Genomic DNA, 24,207 nt, shown 5'->3' on the forward strand with positions numbered 1-24,207 from the left:
AGAGCAGAATCTTCCACAGAATTCCCTCTATTATTGCTGCCGATACAGGCTTACATTGCTATTAAATCACACAGGCTATGGACATTTTTCTAATTAAAATTTAATTGAAACAGCAATATACATGCAAATAAATGAGAGGTTTCACATGAAGGCATATTCACTGTGCCTTGTGGTCTTAAATTAAGAACTCCAGATACACACAAACTGTAACAGTACTGAAGCTGGAAGGTGCAGTGTTGATTAAATGATTTGTGGGCTATATATAGAAGACCAAAGTAACTTAGCCAGATTACTGTATTAGCATGCAAAGTTGCCTTGTTCTTTACCTGATCCTCATATATAACAACGCAGAGTGGGCTATAATTGATCAATCTACTGTAAGTAAACATTACTTACAACTCAAATAGCTACATAAATTATGGTTAATAATATTTAAGGGGGTATTTATGAAAGCAAGAAAAGAGATGAAAGTGGAGAGTTATAAAACGCTAACCAATCAGCTTCTAACTCTAATATTACAGGCTGTGTTTGAAAAATTACAGGATCTGATTGGTTAGTGCTTTGTTTCTCGCCACTCTCCATGCTTTGATAATAACCCCTCAATAATAAATGTTTTTGTTTGATTGTCAGTGCAGCACAGATATTATTTAAATGTAAGTTTACTTTAAAATAAACTAAAAGAAAAAATAACAATATGTCAATCTGGGCATGAGTATTGGACCATGTATGGGAGAGCTCTATCTTAATCACAACAATTATAACATTGATAAGAACATGCATAGTCTTATAGGATACTATGCTTACATTTCATTATTTCACAGAATGTGTTGGTATTGGGAGACCGCATGACCGGATTTCGTAAGTATAGTATACAGTATGATAGTGCTATAAGATTTGAGAGCTGGTATGCCATTATCTCTAATCAATACGTGAAAATGTGTTATTGGTATTGTGCATGAATATGGCTGTTACTCAATGTTTTGACTCCGAAAAACAAAGATGAAGGGGATATGGGGGGGGGGGGGGCTTACAAAGGGGCAACATCACATCTTTTTAGGCAGTTTTATGTACAATCTATAAATCACAAGAATTACTAAAGATAATTTTTTTAAACCATCATATTGCAAAATCCCTATCCTTAATTTTAGAATTGTGAGTATGAATATTGTTCTATGCATTAAGCGTCTGATTCCCAAACTGCATGCCATACCACCACTGATAAATCAAAGTAGATGTGGTTCACAAAGATGCGAAATGCCATCTATGCTATCTTGTCTGCCAGAAACATTAAAAAATAATAACTAAATAAAAATCTGGTTTTACCTAAGGCCGAGTACACAACAGATATCACAGAACAGCCGATATCACACCGTATGCATCACAGCATCAAATTAAACAAATGAAATGCAACTTTATTTTGCAGTCTCCAAGCTGCCAGATAGAAAATGCTGTAGTTTGGATATGAAAACTGCATGCAATGAGTGGTGGGCTTGGGTACGAAATACCGGCAGTGATCCCGACAGTAAGAAGATCGACAGCGGGATCCCAATGCGGGATGGTAAGTATTTTTACCTTAACTCTAAATCCTACACTAACCCTTACTGCAGAATAACTCTAACCTCCCCATCCCAAGCCTAACCCTAACCCTCCCAGCCTAACCATATCCTCCCCCAGCCTAGCCCTAACCTCCCCCTCCCACAGCCTAGCCCTAATCCCCCCAGCCTAACCCTATCCTCTCCACACCCCCCCCGCCCAAACCCTAACTTCCCCATCCCCCACCCTAACCCTAATCTTCCACACCCACAACCTAGTTCTAACCCCAGCCTAAAACTAACCTCTTCCACCCCCCCAGCCAAACCCTAACTTCCCTCTCCCACAGCCTAGCCCTAACTCCCCAGCCTAACCCTAACCTCTCCAACCCCCCCCATCCAAACCCTAACTTCCCCATTCCCCACCCTAACCCTAATCTTCCACACCCACAACCTAGTTCTAACCCCAGCCTAAAACTAACCTCTTCCACCCCCCCAGCCAAACCCTAACTTCCCCCTCCCACAGCCTAGCTCTAACCCCCCAGCCTAGCCCTAGACTCCCTCAGCCCCGCAGTCCAACCCTAACCTCCCATCCACCAGCCAAACCTTAACCTCCCCCATCCTAACCCTAACCTCCCACAGCCTAGCCCTAACCCCCTAGCCTATCACTAACCTCCATCACCCCTGAAGTCCAACCCTAACCTCCCCCTCCCGCAGTCTAACCATAACCTCCGCCTCTGCCAGCCGAACACTAACCTCATCTCCCACAGCCTTACTTCCCCCAGCCTAGGAATAGAACCTGTAGTGAGCCAGGATCCCGCGGTTGGTATACTGACCGCCGGGATCCCCAGCTCCGGTACAGCATACCCAACCCCTTCTCCCCACTATTGATGATCTGTGAGGGATTTGCTCTATGTGGACATTAGGCCTGATTCGGATTTTATGCAAACCTGTAGAAATCCAGTTGTTGGGATCTGCTTATGCACAGTTCTCCCTTAGCCGCAGCATGACTGACATGCTGCAGCATTTGGGGTGTGGAGCAGGGGCGGCGTCTAGCTCTGTTTACAAAATGGGGGCATGTTGACCAGTTTTTTAGGCATGCTGGGCCCAGTGTCTACATCATCAGACGTAGACTTCCTGAACCCGGCAGACTGGTTCCGTCAGCAGTCTGAGTAAGCTTCGGCTTAATCGGAGTACTGCAACCATTGTGACTGGACATGATGGTGATTTGATGCTGTGACTTGGCACACAGCTGACAGATCACTGAGGTATGCAGGAGGCTTCGGTTTCCTACAGATGCCTCCTGATACACTTGCATTTTATTTGTACAGTACTGCATAGTCCTGTGGCTGTGCAATAAAGTACAAATCAGAATCGGGCCCATTGTCTAGGAGAAGAGTGTTTTACTAGTGTTAACTTGCATTTGTTAATTAACCTTTTTTTACAAGCCCAGAGAAGATAGGAGTTCTGTAACATTGCACCTGCTAAATTTGATGACTATGCTAGTCAGAGCACTAGATGAGTGTATTTATTAACTGAGCATAGTTTGAGAAACTGGTCAGACTGGATTATAATGTGTGAGAATACGGGTTATAAAATGGGTTTGGGCATTCTATCTGTGGCTTCAGACTGGGATAATGAGAATTGTGTGAAGATGGTATTGCTATTCCACTGTGCTTGCGTAACGGGGTCTTGTGAGACTGCGAGCACACCAGACATATTATTAATCATGACTGAAGCTAAATATCAGTTTATCCAATGTATATCTTGCCTGTTCATATCCTATACACTGTATACAGTATATGTCTTGCTTATTCATATCAAAATACATTGACATAAATTTACTAAGGTGGAAGTATTTTTTAGAACTGGTGATGTGGCTCATAGCAACCAATAAGATTCTACTTAACATTTATCTAGCTGCTTCTAACAGATAATAGATAGAATCTGATTGGTTGCTATAGGCAACATCACCAGTTCTAAAAAAAACCTCGCACCTTAGTAAATTTGCCCCTCTGCTACTTCATTGTATATATCTACATAAATTTCTTACGTATTCAATAAACACATGTATCCTTTTATAATCTTATGTGCAGAGCTATTCAACTACTGTACAGACAAGCGATCAACCTGTGTGCAACCCTTATTTCTTCTTATTTCTTCTTCCGGAGGGGAGGTGTGAGCAGAAATACACCATAACCCGCGGCTGCTCACGGGTTGATAATGTGCCTGTAATTGAATAGCCTAATGCACTTTTCCCGCAGGAACAGACCACGTGACTCTCACCCTGCTGGTGAATGAATCTACCTTATATTCAGGGGCCCATATCAAGCCACCACCCCCTCCCCACGTGCCAAATTTTTAAGGCCCACACCCATGTCACAGAGCTCACCTTGTATGGGGTTCCAAAGCGGAATGTCTTGTCAAGTTTTGCCACATTACATTAAGTCAGTCCATATATATATATATATATTTATATCTGTAATGTGTATTCCACAGTAAAGGGTAAATTCAATTAGATGAGTGGGGGGAAAGGTTGTCATTGTAACGGCATTGAAACACCACCAGCGGCACTGCCAATCGCCCCCATCATAGCCCAATTTTGCCCCGGATTTATGGATGTATGAAGCCCTATGGGGCTGCGAACAAAAGTTCCTGAGTCCAGAGGCACCGTAAGTACAGCATATAGCCAAATGTAATTCGCATCTACTTGAACCGATCCCTAAGTACAGTATATATTTTTACTACAAGACAGGTGCATATACACACTAGTGGTGATAACTTGTTGTAAACCACTGTAGGTGCATATGCTGCCATTACGGAAGCGTATAGTATGCATCCTTAGGGGTGGTCTTCTGTTTGCCGGCGGCTGGGCTCCCGATGACCAGCATACCGGCGCCGGAATCCCGACCGCCGGCATACCGACATCTTTTCTCCCTCTTGGGGGTCCACGACCCCCCTGGAGGGAGAATAGATAGCGTGGCGCGCCACCGTGCCCGCAGCGAGCCCGCAAGGGGCTCATTTGCGCTCGCCCAGCTGTCGGTATGCCGGCGGTCGGGATTCCGGCGCCGGTATGCTGGTCGCCGGAAGCCCGACCGCCGGCATACCCTACTACACCCCATCTTTTGATGTATCTGTCTATGTAAGTAAATAAGCTATATTATTGTGCACTGTTTGTTTGAATAATTTATGCTGAAGTATGCAACTACTGTATGTGAGTGGCTGGAAGAAGGTTATATGTACCGTGTCATGTGCATTTACCATATCCCCCATCCTTTTCATCCTGTACTAAAAAGGAAATATACAGAGCTTTAGCATTTCTGTGTCACATTCTTTGCTCATCTATTTTCAATTGGACGCATACAGTATACTGTAAAATATACATGCTACCTGGTAGCAATATGTTTAGTTCGGCTACATGTTACATTCCATACCAAGAGGGACATTGCCTTATGTGGACCCAAAACCTAAATTCCTGTTCTTCTGTCTTTTATGGCAAGTGAAGCTAGGCAGCATATGTATTTAAATGTGTCTAGTTTTAAATAGATGACCTACTCACCCTACATAGAATATGTCTTTAAAGCACTATTTAATCAGAATTTCCAAGCTTGTAGTCATTTGTTTCTTCATCATTTGTAAAGAGGATTACAGCATGCAGTTGTCAGTTCAACTATATTAGAAAAGGACATACATGGCGGACACTATATTGAAATGAATAAATGAGCAACACTGCACAAGACATATTCAGAAATAGGGGCACAGTACTCAATGGTGACCCACACAGAACATTTTGCTGGGGGACCAACAATGTGGAACTGATAACACAAACATGGCTTCACTGCATATGACAGTAGGGATAGCCATTGACAATCGACTGGCGAACAATAAAAAATTGTTCCAGATACAATGCGTACCAAATCCATCTGACAAAACAGAGACCATTTTAGTGATGCCTACGAAATACACTGAGCACTACAGAGACCATTCTAGTGACCGCTATACACTACAGGGACCACTCTAGTGACCGCTATGCACTACAGGGACCATTCTAGTGACCGCTATACGTTACAGGGACCATGCTAGTGACCGGATTACACTACAGGGACCATGCTAGTGACCGCTATACACTACAGGGACTAGTCTAGTGACCGCTATACACTACAGGGACCATGCTAGTGACTGGTATACACTACAGGGACCATGCTAGTGACTGGTATACACTACAGGGACCATGCCAGTGACCGGTATACACTACAGGGACTATTCTAGTGACCGCTATACACTACAGGGACCATGCTAGTGACTGGTATACACTACAGGGACTATTCTAGTGACCGCTATACACTACAGGGACCATGCAATTAACTGGTATACACTACAGGGACCATGCTAGTGACTGGTATACACTACAGGGACCATGCAAGTGACCGGTATACACTACAGGGACTATTCTAGTTACAGGTATACACTATAGGGACTATTCTAGTGACTGCTAAACACTACAGGGACCATGCTAGTTACCAGTATACACTACAGGGACCATGCAAGTGACCGGTATACACTCTAGGGACTATTCTAGTGACCGCAATACATTACAGGGACCATTCTAGTGATCGCTATAGATTCATAGATTTGATACACACAGCATCTCTCAATCTGTGCCCTCCATTCTCCTGTCAACTGATGACAGGAAGGCTTTCAACAGGATTAGGTGGACTTTATTTTAGTTTATTTTTTTTTATTTTTTATTTTTTTTGGGGGGGAACTGTGCTTGGACAGATGTGACTGGGTTCTCTTCTTTTCCACAGAATTACGGTGTTATACAATTCACCTTCAGCTAGGGTTTGGCTCAATGTACAGTGGTACTAGGCAGAGTTGCCCATTGTCTTTTTAATATTCGTGCAATGTACTGAGGCACTTGCAAGATGCAGTAGGGCAAACTCTAACATATCCAAAATCCTAGGTGGTGCTGGTAGCCCAGCTTTTTGGTTATTGGCTCACTCTTCGAGAACAGTGACCACATACAAAAAATCCCTTCATTCTTCACCTAATACTGCTAGAGCAGTTATTCCTCTATTCTGCAACTTTACTAAACCCTCTGCATGTAAAGATTGGTTCCATAGATTAGATTATTTTATGTCCATGGAAGATTTACTGGGACTTGGTTTCCTTGGCTGGAATACAGAGATGCCTATAGAAATTACATGTCTGTTGTGCCACCATGAACACTAGTGTATTAGTCTGCCCAGGATCCCATAGCCTGACTCTAGTGTTTTTTCTGTTCCGTTGGTAGTGACTGTATTCTGTCCTGTCAATAGTCTTGCGTTGTGATCCCACTCTCTTTGCTCCTCCCCATCCTCCATTGTTAATTCTTGCCCTTATTTCATACCCTATGTTCATATATGCTAGCCTAGTGATGTTCGCTTTTTCCTTGCACTATGTAAGCTGTTTATTACTACACATTAGAATTTGCTGTTCTTGCTTTTCTTGTTGTTTTTTTTCTGTCTCATCTTTTTTCTTGTGACTTTATTAATAAAAAAAGATTACACAAAAAAGAAAATAAAAGGGAACTTTGAGCTGAGAGAAGGAAAATGGGAGCAGAAGCGCTGGTGCAATGGCTGTGTCACCCCCTTGTCATTGTGCCCTTGGTGGTAGCCAAGTTGAAATGTCATTGTGAAGATACAGGGGTCAGGATCCCTCAGGTAAACACATCAGTATAATAGGATCGCCTACTGAGACCACAAAATAGATCCTTGCTAATACTATACCCACACAGCAAACAGCTTGATACGTGATGACTGTAACAGCTTGGCATGGCAACTGGAACAGGTAGCGTATTAGACATGGACCCTTTTGGATGCAAATAGTGGCTACAATCTGGAGTCTCTCAACCTGTGGTACTGGCTCACACCAAGCCACATACCATAAGCTTATGTGACAAAAACTCCTGCTCAGTGGCCTGGATTTCCGTGTATTTTGCAGAACATATTCTGCTCTGTGTTACCCCTACTTATACACATACTGTACAGTAGCATAGCTTCAGGCTACAGGTCAGAACTACGGCTTTCTAGGTCAGTGCAACTTAAATGGCACAGAATATAATAAACAATGGCCTAGCAGGGATGATTAAGGGGGTAATTCCGACCTGATCACACACTGACGTTTTTCACAGCGCAGCGATCAGGTCACTACTGCGCATGTGTATGCACTGCAATGCGCAGGCGCATCGTACGGGTACAAAGCGGATCGCTGCTGAGCGATGGATTTAACGAAGAATCCATTCGTACAGCCGATCGCAAGGAGATGGACAGGAAGAAGGCATGTCCAAGCATTTGCAGGGCGGGTGTCTGACGTCAATTCCGGGACCAGATAGGCTGAAGTGATCGCAAGGGCTGAGTAAGTTCAGACCTACTCAGAAACTGCACCAAATGTTTTTGCAAAGCTCGGCTGCACAGGTGTTCGCACACTTGCAAAGCTAAAATACACTGCTCTATAGGTGGCAACTATCTGATCGCAGCGCTGCACAAAGTAGCTAGTGAGCGATCAACTCGGAATAACCCCCTAAATCAAGTTGTTAGACTTACAGATATGTCCTACACAATAGACTATAGGAGGCAAGACGCCTGGCACAACTGAGATGCTCTGTGAAGTGTAGCATAACATCTTGTACTTTCAATTTTGAATCTTATATGCATCGCAGATGCAGCAAAACACCACTCACAGTATATTTTGAGCTGTAAAGACAATTGTAAAGCACTTTGAGCCCTATTAGGAGAAAACAGAAAAGTGCTTTATAAATATCATTATTATTATTATTATTATTAGAGATGCTGGGCTGCAACTTTAATTGCACAGGAATGGATTTTAAACAGGTAGAAAGTTGCAAATGAAGCACAATGGAACTTGGCATAAGAAAAAGCCACATCCACTGCATCATAGCACTTCTTACACTGATTCAGACTCAGTCGTACACAGATGTACAAATGCTGCACATCAAATTCATCAGTGTAATTTAGAAAAGTAGTTTTGCCGCTTTCAGCTGTTTTATTTATACGCATTTTGTGCGGCCAAGATGCTCAGCATCGCCAATGCGCCACAGTGTATGAGGACGCATCTGTAGATAATATGGTATTAGTGAACTGAAGGTAACATCACTGACTGGAATTTCTATTCAAACAATCGGGACTGCTGTGGATATTATTATTACCAGTTATTTTATATAGCACACACATATTCCGCAGAGCTTTACAGAGACTATTTTGCCCATTCACATCGGTCCCTGCCCCAGTGGAGCTTACAATCTATGGGGGCCATTCCGAGTTGTTCGCTCGCTAGCTGCTTTTAGCAGCATTGCACACGCTAGGCCGCCGCCCTCTGGGAGTGTATCTTAGCATAGCAGAGTTGTGACTGAAAGATTAGCAGAATTGCGAATAGAAAATTCTTAGCAGTTTCTGAGTAGCTCGAGACTTACTCCTACACTGCGATCAGCTCAGCCCGTTTCGTTCCTGGTTTGACGTCACAAATACGCCCTGCGTTTGGCCAGCCACTCCCCCATTTCTCCAGACACTCCCGCGTTTTATCGTGGCACACCTGCGTTTTTCCGCACACTCCCAGAAAACGTTCAGTTTCCGCCCAGAAACACCCACTTCCTTTCAATAACACTCCGATCACTTTAACGATGGAAATTCTTCGTTCGGACGTGAGTAAATCTACTAAGTTTTGTGCTAAAATACTTAGCGCATGCGCACTGCGTACCATGCGCATGCGCATTTTCACCTTAATCGCTCCGTTATGAAAATCGGCAATGAGCGAACAACTCGGAATGACCCCGTATATTCCCTACCACATGTACACGAGCACACATTCATACTAGGGTTAATTTGTGTTGGGATCCAATTGACCTACCAGTATATTTTTGGATTGTGGGAGGAAACCGGAGTACCCAGAGGAAACCCACGCAAGTACGGGGAGAATATACAAACTCCGCGCAGTTAGGGCCATGGTGGGAATCGAACCCATGACCTCAGTGCTATGATGCAGTAATGCTAACCATTACACCATCCGTACTGCCCCGATATGTAAACAAGAGCTAACTTCTGATTCCATAATAGAACTGTTTGACTTGGCCTTGAATCTATCAATGCACTCTTTGGATTAATTGAGATATGTATGGAATTGCAAAGCCACAGGGAAGCAGTTGTGCAATTCCGTGCAAATAAAATGCAAATAGCGAAAAAGGCGTCTGTAGGAGATAGACACTTCCTGCATGCATCTGCAAGATTCAAGTGCTGAAGCTAACTCAGACTGGCCGTAAGATCCGAACACCCGAGTCCAGGAAGTCTGCGTCCTACAACAGAACGGTGGCGGATGCTGCCCCTGCTCTGCCCCACATATGCTGCCACATATCAATCATGCTGCGGCTGACAAAGTGCTGCGAGCGATATCGCAAGACCCATTTTCACATGTGCAGAACCCTAAACATCGGATTTGTACGTAAATGATCGGGTTTACATGCAAATCTAAATTAGATCTTAAGGACCTAAAGACAGCAATGTAATGCATTTAACCTTCATATTTGCTGATGGGTGTGTAACTGCATCTCATAACACAGCATAACAACCTAACATTTTACAATTCAACATGTTACAATGTTAAACAGTGTAAACTTTAACAACATAGGAAACATACATAATGACTGAATAGAATTACCTTAATAACAAAGGGATCTAGAACAACAATTTCCACATCTGAGACACAACACCTAAGCCAAAATGGTGAAGTCTGTAAAACAGTGGTCCGGGAACAGGGGTAAATTACCCTAAATGAGGTAAAAATGAAATTCCTGGGAGTAATGGATGGTCGCGCTGCCGAGACACAGCCCAGTCCAGCACCGACCGGCTCGTGATGTGACGTGCTGATGTCACACCGCGCTTCCTGCCCTGCGCTCCTGGCCACCCTGTGCTGTGTTTCTGGCCGCGGTGTGACGTGCTGACGTCACACCGCGCTCCCTGTCCTGTCCTGAAGTGTTCTGTGGCTGACCGCTGAAGGAGTTCCGCAGGACCAGACAGTGGCCCACATAACAGTGGGAAATTCCCACTGACATTACCGAGGTGAGGATGTGACCGTCTGTCTCCTAAAAGTCGTGTGCCTTCCCCCCTCATCCATCTTTCTTATATTCATTCTGGTGTTTTGGGGAGAAAGTGTTAATTAACCCATTCACTGCCCAAAAATAATTGGCGAAAATAATAAAAAATAATAATAATAAAAAAGATAGTATATATATATATATATATATATATATATACACACACACACACAGTATCTCAGAAATGCCATATAAACAGTGATAACCAGTATATATGCACAATAATATATGATCTCCTTCCTTTCATATCAAGGGGGTAACGTTGGCGTATCTAAATATATTTTGGGGTAACAGGTAAAAAAGTTCCCTGACCCCTGCTGTAAAATGACCAGGGCTATATAAGTATATTGGTGTGGTCCTTAATACTGTGAGACACAAGATGTAAGGGATGAAGTCAAGGTAGATGCTAGAATCAAGTTGGAGAAAGGACCTCTGACATCAGGGGGAGAAGCCACGACACCAGGGGGAGGAGCTAGGCCAGTGGGATAGTTCTGTCATTATCCACGCCACCAACTACTCCCTTTAGTAACCCGGTGGCGAGCCTGCGACGGTACATTTTGAGTACCCTGTTTGGCCATGGCTCCTCCCCCTGGTGACATCAGAGGTCCCTTCCCTATCTTGGTTTTAGACCTAACCATGGGGTCAATGGTAACCACTTGTGTTGTTATAGTCTTACATAGATTACCTGCATAAATGTTTAGCAAAAAGTTTCTCATCATTTCGTGACTGTCTAACAAACGCCAATGAAGGCTTTTAAAATACTTTATTAAACATCAGTGAAAATTAAATAGCTCTAATAACTAAGCAAAAGTATTATACCCTGTATAACTGTGTCATATTACCTCTTCATGACTATTCAAAAACAATCTGTTATTACAAAATCAATTCTGCAAAAGCTGCTGATGACTTTGGTTGCACTGTATATTGCAAAGCCAGTGACGTAAAAGTGATTCCCTTCTGTCTCTGTCCCAAGGACCAGTTTTGTAATTAGTGGATTATGCAGATTAAAGTGCTACTTGAATAGAAAAAGCAGGGGATTTGTGTCTGTTGGTAAGAGGGGATGCTGGGTCTGAGCTGTATGGCGTTTATTAGAAGGTCAATCTGGGGCTAGAAAGAGATTACAGCAATATCGCCAGGTGTCTATGGAGAATATAGCAGGACACTGTGTGTGATGTGCTAGCCACATTATTGTTACTGTATTATCTGTATCACACACATTCGCAAAAATAGGCAGCACTGGCTGATGTGGAAACAGAATAATCATGTATTTAGTCATTGCTGTTTAGTGGTGGCATGTACAGTATGTGATTACCTTGCATTCTCTGTGGGCAAACTTTATTTATTTTAAAATGGGTTTATTATTACTATATTTACATGTCTTTTTTATTCCCCTATCCGCACATTTTAATCTGTGTTTCATAAAAAAACATATTCAGCATAGACCATGACGGATATATTTAGAAAAATACCACGATCATCTTATTCTACCACTAATCTCTTCTCGGGGCCTAATTCAGAGATCTACCTAAACCTGATGTTTACTGTATGTACATCTGCAATGTTTTAGGATCTGCACATGAGCAGAAACCACATGGAACAAGTGTAGTTCTGAGGCAGCAGTGTCGTTCGCAGTGTCCCAAATACCGTAGCATGATTGACATCTGCTGGCATTTAGGGGCGGTGACAGACACTATTGTAGAAAACTTTGGGGGGATGTCTGGTCCTGTTTCTGGGCATGCTGAAGCCAGTGGCTGCGTCCGTGGACTCAGATTCACTGGCTTCAACAGCGTGAATTTCCTGGCCGATGTTCATGCCCCTAGGGACATCTCCAGAGGCATCTACATACACACCAGCATATTATCACACACAACAGCTATGTACAAAGAAGCTACGGCTGTGTGATATGCGTACATCGCTGAATCAGGCACTCAGTTCCCCCATAAATTTGCTTGCAGGAACAAAACAATCTAAATGGGGGTTACTGTTTGCAATGAAATATGTGACATTCCCAAAAGCATTGTAAGTGCCTGGATTCATTTTGGGGTGCTTCGTGATCGTGACACCAATATATTCATACTCAAAGCAAACCTCCCAACAACTGATAGAAAAATATTAGAATAGAATAATCCTGGTCGCTCATTTGTGCAAACCATAGCTAATATCTGCCCATCCACAATCCCATTAAGCAGCAGCCAAACTTCCCAAAAAGTCTTTAGGTGTGTACACATGGTGAGATTTCAGCAATACCTGATTCTCACTATGCGATATGGACTGTAGTCTGTATCGCAAGCCTGGATGAGTGTGCTTGCGATACTGACTATGTGCGATTTTGGCTAAGGGGTATATTCAATTGATGTCGAAAATTGCCGTCAGTTTTCGACTGATTCGACCTATTCAATATATCCCTAAATTTTTTGACAAGTCGATAAATTCGACTTGTCGAAGAGCACATGGATCAGCGGAATAGCTGCCGATCCACGTACTTGTGTCGCCTTTTCGACCATCTCAATCCGACATCAAAAGATGTCGGACTGAGATGCGGACCCAGAGGAGGGGACGGGGGAGAGACGCAGGGAGACGGGGGGGGGGGGGGGGGGGGGACAGCCGGGTGGAAGTTGCCGTGAGGTCGGGCGGCTGTGTGACATCCTCCTGCAGCGCTACTGTAGCGCTGATCTCCCCTGTATGCCCGCCGGCTGTCCCCACTGGTCTCCCCGCGGCTCGCCCCCCTTCTCCTCCTCTGCGTCCCTCATCTCAATTCAACTTGAAAAAGTCGAATTGAGATGAGATTGAATAGGGGTTGTCAGATCCATTCCGACAAATACATGTCGGAATGGATCCGACTTTAATTGAATATACCCAAAAGCGTTAATTTTGACTATACTTTTATACTAGGTAGTCAAAATTGACTTGCCTGCACAGTCTATCTAGGCTTGCGATACTGACTTTGCGGGACCACGCATCGGTATCGCATCGGGATCGAAGGTGACTTTCACCTTGTGATCTGCACTAACTTTTCTTGCGATTTTGAATCTCACCGCAAAAATCTCATCGTGTGTACAAACCTTTACATCATTTGGAATTCTGGTCATTAAAATAAAGAACTTAGGAGTTATTTTTGTCACATATTCACAGTAAATTTGTCACAGCCTCATTTTTTTGTATGATAGTTTTAGATGAATACCTTGAAAGGACAGTTTCCTAAATGGAGATAGTTTAGTGCAGTGGTTCTCAAAAGTGGTCCCCAACAGAGCACGATTAATAATGGGGCAGATGGAGCAGCAGCTCCAGGCCCCCCATCAAAAAAGGCCCACAGCATTTACTATGGAGGCATCCAGTCCTGTCCACTCACAAAGAAAACGCTTCCCCCGTTCCCCCTCGGGGGAACCGTTTACTGTGTGAAAAACCGAGCATAGTAAATCCGGTAATGGCGGCACAGCAGGAGCCTTCTCAAGCTCTTTCTGTGCTTCACTGTCACTTTTGGTTTCTGTCCCTGGACCTCTCCCACACTGCCGGCGCTCCGTGATATCACAGCGCACATCCCGCAGGGTGACTGGAACATGGGCTGCCCTGCTGTAAAGCTGCAGTAGCCGAGCTCAGGTCCTGGTCCGTGAAGGCAGGCTTGATGATCCTGACTGAGTTGCCGTATCAGCAGCGGCTCATGCCGCGGGCAAGCAGGCTTTTTGCCCGGGGCGCCGCTACCCTGAAGGCGCCGCATTGGCAAGAGCCACTACAAATCCTCCCTCCCTCTCTCCCCGCTCCCCGGCTGCAGCTGCTAGCGCCGTTTACGCCCGCTGCAGTCGGCGTCCCTGACTAACGCTAGAGGTCAAAATTGACCCCTAGTGTCAGTGCGGCGCTGCTATGGGAGAGACGTCATGATGTCTCTCCCATAGAGAGGAGCCGGCGCCCAGAGACAGCAGCAGCAGCGGTCCGGAAGCAGGAGCGAGGCTGGTAAGTATTGTTTTTTTTTTTTTTTAGGGTTTAAAAGTGTCGCTACTACAGGGGGCACATACTGGGGGCACTACTACAGGGGGCACAGCTACAAGGGGCACATACTGGGGGCACTACTACAGGGGGCACATACAGAGGGCACAGCTATAAGGGGCACAGCTACTGGGGGCAGATCTACAGGGGGCACCTACTGGGGGCACAGCTCCTGGGGGCAAATCAACTGGGGGCACAGCTACAAGGGGCACAGCTATTGGGGGCAGATCTACAGAGGGCACATACTGGGGCAAATCTACTGGGGGCACTACTACAGGGGGCACTGCTACAGTGGGCACAGCTACTGGGGCAGATCTACAGGGGGCACATACTGGGGGCACAGCTACTGGGGGCACAGCTACAAGGGGCACAGCTACTGGGGGTTGATCTACAGGGGGCACAACTACTGGGGGCACAGCTACAGGGGGCAAATCAACTGGGGGGCACAACTACTTGGGGCAAATCTGGGGGCACAGCTACTGGGGGCATAACTGTGGCCACGACCTTCCCCTATGAAGCCACGCCCCTATTTTTCGTGAACTAACTGTTATGCCGCGTGGGGGGGGGGGGCGCCAGTGGAAACTTTCGCACTGGGCGCCGCAAGGTGTAGAACTGGTCCTGTGCGGTATGTGACAGTTGCTGCTGATCGGGGAAGTGCTGTAATGCAGTGCTGTATAGAAAGGTACGCACTGCCACAATAAAGATTTTAGCAATTATATTGACTTGATACTGTATATATCTCTTTGTTTGTTTGTATGTACAGTACCAGTCACAAGTTTGAACACACCTTCTCATTCAATGGTTTTTATTTATTTTAATTATTTTCTACATTGTAGATTAATACTGAAGACATCAAAGCTATAAAAGAACACATATGGAATTATGTTGTAAACAAAAAAGTGTTAAACAAATCAAAATATTTTTTATATTTTAGATTCCTCAAAGTAGCCCTCTTTTGCTTTGCACACTCTTGGCATTCTCTCAATCAGCTTCATGAGGTATTCTCCTTGAACGGTTTTCCAAACGTCTTGAAGGAGTTCCCAGAGGTGCTGTGCACCTGTTGGCTGCTTTTCCTTTACTCTGCGGTCCAACTCATCCCAAACCATCTCAATTGGGTTTCGGTCGGGTGATTGTGGAGGCCAGGTCATCTGACGCAGCACTCCATCACTTTCCTTCTTGGTCAAGTAGCCCTTACATAGCCTGGAGGTGTGTTTGGGGTCATTGTCTTGTTGAACAACAAATGATGGTCCTAGTAAGCGCAAACCAGATGGGATTGCATGGCGCTGTAGAATGCTGTGGTTGCCATGCTGGTTTAGTGTGCCTTGATTTTTGAAAAAAATCACAAACAGTGTCACCAGCAAATCACCCCCACACCATCACACCTCCTCCTCCATGTTTCACAGTGGGAACCACATATGCAGAAACCATCCACTCACCTTCTCTGCATCTCACAAAGACACAGCGGTTGGATCAAAAAATCTCAAATTTGGACTCATCAGATCAAAGTACAGATTTCCACTGGTCTAATGTCCATTCCTTGTGTTTCTTGGCCCAAACAAATATCTTCTTGTTGTTGTTCATCCCCAGTAGTGGATTCTTCGCAGCATTTCTACCATGATTCAGACAATCTCCTCTGAACAGTTGATGTTGAGATGTGACTGCTACTTGAAATCTGTGAAGAATTTATGTGGGCTCTAATCGGAGGTGTTGTTAAGTACCAGTTTCTGAGGCTGGTAACTCTAATGAACTTATCCTCTGCAGCAGAGGTTACTCTTAGTCTTCTTTTGCTGGGGCGGTCCTCATGAGAGCCAGTTTCATCATAGTGTTTGATGGTTTTTGCAACTGCACTTGAGGATACATTCAAAGTTCTTGAAATTTTCCGTAACAACTGACCTTCATGTCTTAAAGTAATGATGGACTGTCGTTTCTCTTTGCTGAGTTGAGTAGTTCGTGCCATAAAATGATTACAACAGTAGTCAAATAGGGGTGTCCACTGTGTACTAACCCTACCTCTGCACAACACAACTGATGGTCTCAAACACATTAAGAAGGCAAGTAATTCCACAGATTGACTCTTGACAAGACACACCTCTTAATTCAAAACCATTCCAGGAGACTACCTCATGAAGCTGATTGAGAGAATGCCAAGAGTGTGCAAAGCTGTCAACAAAGCAAAAGGGGGCTACTTTGAGGAATCCAAAATATAAAACATTTTGATTTAACACCTTTTTGTTTACAACATAATTCCATATGTGTTCTTTCATAGTTTTGATGTCTTCAGTATTAATCTACTATGTAGAAAACAATTAAAATACATAAAAACCATTGAATGAGAAGGTGTGTCCAAACTTTTGACTGGTACTGTTTATACTAGTTTAATACAGGACACCTCAGTCAATGCCTGCCTTTGCTTGGCTCCACCTTCTCTCTGCTATTTACCCCAGCCCTTTCCCTTATCTTTCATGGCTCAAATCCCCCTCCTTCCTCCCATCGTGTCTCCTTCCCAATCCATCCCAGGTCGATCCCGCACATTCATCCCAATTTCTTCCCTCCCTCATCAGGGTATAGTCACAAACCCCTCATCCATCCCTCATCCACACTCCCATACTTACCCTGGCGGCCAGTCAACCTTTCCTCAGCTGTCCCATCTCACATGTAGATAGATAAATATATATTTGTATGTGTTTCTGTATATATATATATATATATATATATACATCTATATATGGGATGGCATCGGAATCCTGGCTTGGTATGCCAGCGCTCAGAGAAGACCAATAGCTGCATCCCAATGCGTGGAATCCCAACACCTGCTAGGAAAGTATTCTAACCCTCCCCTTCTACCCTCCTAACCCTAACCCTTCCTACTCGTACCCGCAGCCAAACCATAACACTCCCTCCCCACAGCCTAACCCTAGCATCCCCCCACACCTAACCCTTCCTGTAGTGCCTAAATCTTCCTTCTCCTCCCTTCCCCCACAGACTAACCCTAACCCTACCCACTATACTTACGATCGAGATGCTGTCAGTCTGAATTCCGGCGCCGCAATTGTGACTGATGTCGGGATTCCGGCGTCAGTCTACTGGCCAGTGTTGGTATTCCAGCATTGGTATGCCAACTGGCGGCATCCCGAACGGCAGTATGCTAACCAGATCCTAAATATATATATATATATATATATATATATATATATATATATAGCGAACAAATGGTCCCGGCACTCCCCAGATTGATAGATGTAAACTGCTGCGGTGCCCTCCTAGTGGAATGTGCTTTCCACAATACAGCGTGAAGGGATGACGGCGGCACTCAATCAGACTTTGTAGCTGAAGTATAATCTTTTATTATGCCAACATGTTTCGGGGGTAGAACCCCGTCCTCAGGGCCAGACAAGCATCACAATGCCACAAAACATACATTTATAGACAAACAGACTGACATTAACATTAACCCTACTCACCTGCTCCACGGCGCGACCGCCCGCCAGTCCGTCCGACCATGCTTCCGCATTGGCGTCCCATGACGTCAACGGTGCGCCGCGTCGCAGGGGAGTTCCCATAGCAACCAGCCAACGCTGGACGGGAACTGAAAAAAACATGCATAACAACAGTTAAAATATGGATCAGTTAAAAACAGCTTCCCCACTGGTCAGTCATTAAGGAATAGGCTGCACGACTATGTTGTTAAATGACAACAATAACAAGTTGGTTCATTAACGGCCCCGGGTACCTAGGTATATGCTAGAAATAACATACTGCATTCTATTAAATAACAAAAGCAAAAATAGTAACAATCCCAATACGATTATGATCCCCCTAGGAGATAACTCAGTCACTATCCATTAACAAAGGTGATTATAGAGAATCAAACTGTCTATAGAAAACATTGGATACCCAAGTTTTCATTTAATCCTTTGGGGGATATTGTCCCTAATTTGAAAATCCACCCGGGGCCGTTAATGAACCAACTTGTTATTGTTGTCATTTAACAACATAGTCGTGCAGCCTATTCCTTAATGACTGACCAGTGGGGAAGCTGTTTTTAACTGATCCATATTTTAACTGTTGTTATGCATGTTTTTTTCAGTTCCCGTCCAGCGTTGGCTGGTTGCTATGGGAACTCCCCTGCGACGCGGCGCACCGTTGACGTCATGGGACGCCAATGCGGAAGCATGGTCGGACGGACTGGCGGGCGGTCGCGCCGTGGAGCAGGTGAGTAGGGTTAATGTTAATGTCAGTCTGTTTGTCTATAAATGTATGTTTTGTGGCATTGTGATGCTTGTCTGGCCCTGAGGACGGGGTTCTACCCCCGAAACATGTTGGCATAATAAAAGATTATACTTCAGCTACAAAGTCTGATTGAGTGCCGCCGTCATCCCTTCACGCTATATATATATATATATATATATATAAGTCCAGAACAAGACCAGCACTCGGAGACAGTAAGTAGTTCACTATAACAACATGTATTGGTCCAAAGACTGTCAACGTTTCGGGGCCCGTAGCCCCGTCGTCAGGATACACAAACAACTTAATATGTGTGTCCTGACGACAGGGCTACGGGCCCCGAAACGTTGACAGTCTTTGGACCAATACATGTTGTTATATTGAACTACTTACTGTCTCCGAGTGCCGGTCTTGTTCTGGCCTTCTGTATATTTATTTGACCTGGGCATCTGAGCAAGTTGACTTTTTTTATGTGAGTGCCGGCTGCTTCTGGACTCTTTTATATATATATATATATATATATATATATATATATATATATATATATATATCTATAGCAAGTTCAAGATTCGGCACTCTCCTACTACCAAACAGCATCGGCGCGGGGTGCCCTTATAAATAATGTATAAAAAGTTCCAAAGATGCGGCACTCTCAGCTAATATAAATAGACAACCAGACCTCAAGGTGATCTCGAGGTGAGAGCACCTTGAGGTCTGGTTGTTATTTATATTAGCTGAGAGTGCTGTATCTTTGGAACTTTGTATCTATATATATATATATATATATACTACAATGGTGAAAATAGAGCTGCTACCTGGGTAACAAGACTTATACCTAAAGTTACCGAAGGATATAAATGTATATATATATATAGAGAGAGAGAGAGAGAGAGAGAGAGACGAAGTTCAAAAACACTTCCCCATTTAGGGGGGCTGCTAAAAAGGTCCTCTGGTATGGACTCTATTTCAAAGTCCGGATAAATTTAAATGTATACAGTGGTAGAACATAGCGCCTTCTGTGTTGGTGGTTTTCAAGTGCAAATTAAATAATAATATGCGTACCACATCCCGTGTGTATTCAGGCCTATAATGTGAATCTGTCCTTCTCCTGGTCAAATCTTCTGGCTTTCTCAAAAGTCCGGTAGAAGGACCATAGGAAATTGAAAAAGCAATAATAGTGTAATATTGCAAATATAAAATAAGATGTGCTCATAGAGAAAATCCAATGTAATTAGCGACTATGTAGCAAGTTAAATAGCGCACCCAGTGTCAAGTAGAAAGACAAATCGGTGTTTGTTTCCAGCAACATGGCTGCTCCCGCCTGCATATAGGGACGTTACTACACTATGGGCTTCTTTCCCGTTGCTGGAAGACTATTTTACCTTTAAGGGCTCCCGCTAACAACCACGGAAGAAGAATGATATAAAGAGTGTATTACATGCAAGAAGTACAAGCCTTGAGGGCACTTATTTTTAAACTACCTAAGGCTGTGGGCACACCGATTTGTCTTTCTACTTGACACTGGGTGCGCTGTTTAACTTGCTACATAGCATTATATATATATATATATATATATATATATATATAGCAAACGTGGAGACTGCGGCACTCAAATTTAAATAGACGTTTTTACTGAAGCATGTAAAAGAATTACAGAATGCCTAAGCAAGGCCTTGCTTAGGCATTCTGTAATTCTTTTACATGCTTCAGTAAAAACTTCTATTTAAATTTGAGTGCCACAGTCTCCACGTTTGCTATTCATTATCTTCACTGAAGGCACCAGGAAGCAACTTTTCCAGCACAGAGTGACGGTTCGTACCAGCATTATATATGTGTGTGTGTGTGTGTGTGTGTGTGTGTGTGTGTGTGTGTGTGATGTTTAAGTGATTATGGCATCGCCGCATGCACATGTCCACTATCTCTATGTATAGATTTAGAACTTTACCAGACCATTTCATTGATTTTGCTCTTTATATATTTGGCCATTGTTGTGTATGCTGGGCTCTTTACTAGGATTTGCCCCTTTGTACCCGCTAGTTACTGCACTAGTATGTGCTCTGACACTATAATACCGACGGCTACATCCCACCCCCCTCTAAATCCTGACAGTCGGCATGCCGATTAGCAGGGACTATTCACACTCGTGGGTGTCGACGACACCCACAGTGTGGGAATAGAACCCGAGCCTGCAGAGCCCGCAAGGGGCTTCGTTGCGTTCGCCCCCACTGGCATTCTGCTGCCAGGATTTCGCGGTTGGTATGCTGACCGTCGGGATCCCCAGCACCGGTAAACCATACCCAACCCCTTGTGGATTAAGTTTATTTTGTATGTGTATTTTATTTTAATTTTATTTATTTATATTTTCTTATTTATTTGTTACTTTTTATTTTCTATTTTCATCATTTTTTAGTCCTTTTGTATTTCACATTCTGCAATTTTGTGTATTGTTATGGATTTTATCAGCCACTGTGCTGTTTGTTCTATTACTGTTATGCCATGTGCTGTGGGATATTATACTATTATTTGGCGTATTCTACTGGTGATACCCTCTGTGTTGTTATTGTATTATTATAGTTCTTCTCCCACATATGTCCTTTTGTTTATAACCTGCATGCTGTCCTTTATGTTGTCAGTCTTCTCCAATAGATTCCCTATTGATAGCACATACTGACAGCCTCTGTGCTGTTAGAGTTTACATTATCTTCTTTTGTAGGACTGCACACCACTATGTTGCTATTTTGTTTCTATATGTTGTTATTTTGTTTCTGTAGATAGTTATTTGGTTTCAAGATCTTTGTTTCTAGTATTGCCATGCATACCCCAGCTGATGTTGCACCACTATTGCAGACACAGGACAATGGGATTTATAGGGGTTATTCTGTTGCCTTGGTTTGTTCATTCATAGACTCACATTGCACTGTTCATGTGGGATTAGTACGTAATCCCGCTGGACGTGATCCCGGCGGTCGAAATACCGACGCCGGAATCCCGACCACACTATCCCGACAGGGGTGGCGAGCGGAACGCAGCCCCTTGCGGGCTCGCTTCGCTCGCCACGCTCGGCACACTATTATATTCTCCCTCGATGGGTGTCGTGGACACCCACGGAGGGAGAATTTGTCGGGATTGTGGCGGTCGGGATTGTGGCGGTCGGGATTCCGGTGTCGGTATTTCGACCGCCGGGATCCCGTCCAGCGAGATGTTGACCGCATCCCCTTCATGGTGTGCTGGTCAGACACGCTGTGGCAGCACACAATAGGCCCTGCATAAATTTCAGCTCCAGGCCCTTAATCAGGCACTGGTCCTCAAGACACCCCAATGGTCTAGGTTTTAGGTATATCCATGGCTCAGCACATATGGTTAAATTAGGTTGACTAAGGTGCTAATTAAGTCACCTGTGGCCAAGCATGGATATACTTAAAACATGGACCATTGGGGTGTTTTTTTTTCTTTTTTTAAATTTTTTCAGACTTAACGATCCACGTGGACTACGATTGGAACGGTAAAGTGTGCCGAGCGAAGCGGTAGCGGAGCGAAGGCACCATGCCCGAAGCATGGCGAGCGAAGCGAGCCATGCGAGGGGACGCGGTGCACTAATTTGGGATCCCGGTCACTCTACGAAGAAAACGACACCAAAAAAAATAAAAATCCTCATGTCGACCTTTAGACCTGTCGACCTAGCACATGTCGACCTATAAACCCTGTCGACCTTCCATCCATGTCGACCTAGTGACTGTCGACTTATAGTGGTCGACCTAAACATTGTCGACCTAGACACTGTCGATTTGATGAACCACACCCAAGTGTATTATACTGTAGATAAGGAGATGAGTTCATACTGAGTTTAATAGCTGATCTTTATTACAAACCTTCCTAGATTGCTTTCTGAAACTATTTTTTCTTTATCCTACAGTATTTCGTCATGCTCTGGAGAAAAGACAAGTCAGTCTATATTACTGTTTTCCCTACTTTGGCTCCACCTTGTGGTACAGAGAAGTATATATTTACTAAACAGAAGTGTAATACCTGCATATTATGCTGTATATTTTTCTGTACAATTGTCAAAACTAGAAAATAATGAAACAATTTCTTCACAGTACTTCATTTTGCATTCAAACATAAAAATGTTGTCATACAACCAAAAATAAATTTCTTTATGGTTTTACAAACTGGTTTTTAATACAAAATAAAGGTTAAAGAACGTTAACCTAAGGGACAGCAGGGTGGTGAGATACTGTTTTCTGGATGCTGTCTGAGCTACGTCTTTGCACCTACTATATGTGAACACAAGGGGCCATTACTAGAGCATTCACCACTAACGTTCCCCCATTACTAGAGCGTTCTCCACTAACGCTCCCTCCCCAGCTGCACGTGCTGGTTACCAAATGCGATCATGCTTGACATACGTACTCATAGACATTTTCCTAGCACTAGTGAATAACCAACATAATTCTACTTATACCGCCAACGAGCCTCACTATTCAAAACTATGAAAGGGTTTTCCACTAATACACGCCTTTCTATTTCTGTTCATATCTATGTATATTTTTCTTTAAACATATTTAAATACATTATTTTATTTTGTATTGTCAATATTTAGATTTATATTAAACGTTATTACAGGCGTTAAACCATTCTAATAGGATATTATAGAGTATGATATAATAAAAAAAGATAATGGGGTAGCAACTTGCTGGCTGCGTTCCAACATTTATAGCGATGCAGTCTGGGTGTGGCCAGAAAGTGGGTGTTCCTGGATTGGATATGAACAACATATGTGCAGCTCACAACCTACACTGGGAGACCTCTGTGGCCAAATACGTCCTGATTCTGTCCAGATCTCAGGCTGTATTTGCCATTGTCGTCCAGATATCGAGCAGCTCTTAAGCCCAACTGCAATGAGACAAAATGCACTTTCCCATACTGTACACACATAGAAAAAAAAAGCAACATTATATGGACTTTCATGGGTGCACCTATGCGCGCTGAGTACAGTAGGGATGTGTAGGCCTACATGGCTCCTGGAGATGCTGACATTCCAGATATGCTTCCTTAGAGACATATTGTTTTCCTATTCCTAAGGGCTGGTGTAGACACGTTTTGATGATCAGCACATATCTTAAGTGTTTTAAAATAAAATTAATTCCTTTAATAACAGTGACATCCAGACCCACCTTAAATGAGTTACCAGACACATGCAATGTCCTGGACAGATTAATAAAGCAAGGTGACGAGCATAGGACCCTCCTGCACAAGCAGTAACCAGCACCAGTGTTTGCCATGGGGGCTGATAGCACTCACAGGGACCTATCACAAGTAGCAAGT

General features: G+C 43.8%; 1 protein-coding gene and 1 long non-coding RNA gene across 3 annotated transcripts in view; one reads left to right on the forward strand and one right to left on the reverse strand.

The window, feature by feature from the left end:
- The window catches only part of SLC26A2 (solute carrier family 26 member 2), a 131,851-nt gene that overhangs the window by 21,328 nt on the left and 86,316 nt on the right, over positions 1-24,207 (reverse strand). The gene's annotated exons all lie outside the window — the stretch shown is intronic.
- LOC134933073 (uncharacterized) lies at positions 817-23,013 on the forward strand. The gene is made up of 3 exons (XR_010179591.1): positions 817-858; positions 1,424-1,558; positions 22,796-23,013. It is a non-coding gene; the product is annotated as an uncharacterized LOC134933073 (long non-coding RNA).

The sequence above is a fragment of the Pseudophryne corroboree genome, chromosome 6, assembly GCF_028390025.1.
Source record: "Pseudophryne corroboree isolate aPseCor3 chromosome 6, aPseCor3.hap2, whole genome shotgun sequence".
NCBI lineage: Eukaryota > Metazoa > Chordata > Amphibia > Anura > Myobatrachidae > Pseudophryne > Pseudophryne corroboree.